This window comes from Oreochromis niloticus, linkage group LG17, assembly GCF_001858045.2.
Source record: "Oreochromis niloticus isolate F11D_XX linkage group LG17, O_niloticus_UMD_NMBU, whole genome shotgun sequence".
Lineage (NCBI taxonomy): Eukaryota > Metazoa > Chordata > Actinopteri > Cichliformes > Cichlidae > Oreochromis > Oreochromis niloticus.
Genome location: NC_031981.2, coordinates 2,375,510 through 2,375,839, shown reverse-complemented (window position 1 = coordinate 2,375,839; position 330 = coordinate 2,375,510). Strand labels below are relative to the sequence as shown.

At 49.1% G+C, this 330-nt stretch overlaps 1 protein-coding gene across 4 annotated transcripts in view; it reads left to right on the top strand.

Annotated features, from left to right (window-relative positions):
- The first annotated feature begins 171 nt into the window (after positions 1–171).
- Positions 172–330, top strand: part of fcho1 (FCH and mu domain containing endocytic adaptor 1) — a 62,329-nt gene continuing 62,170 nt past the window's right edge. For all 4 annotated transcript variants that reach the window (XM_019346809.2, XM_013271269.3, XM_005451853.3 and 1 more), the window contains exon 1: positions 172–329. The gene's annotated coding sequence lies outside the window, so the exon portion shown is untranslated. The remainder of the gene's footprint in view (position 330) is intronic.

Here is a 330-nt window from a genome sequence, read left to right as displayed (position 1 = left end):
GATTTTGTTGTACAAACGCATAAAGGCTAAAGGTTCGTTTTAAATTGCATATTCTCGATTTTGTGGAGAAGTTATCCAATGGGCTGCCGGTGTACACTTTTAGACCCGCCTTCTTGTGGTTGCTATGCCTACTCCGCGTTCCTCTCTGATTGAAGGGAGGAGTAGCCAATCAGCGCTGAGCTGGGCGGGAGTTTGCGCTCACACTGGAAACTGCCTGGTGAATTTCTACTACTAACATAGAACCGCTCGGGGTACGCTCAAGTGTCGAAGCCGCTGAAAGCCCGGGGATGGAAAATGTGCGATAAGCTTTGTCTGAAAACTCCGTGCAGG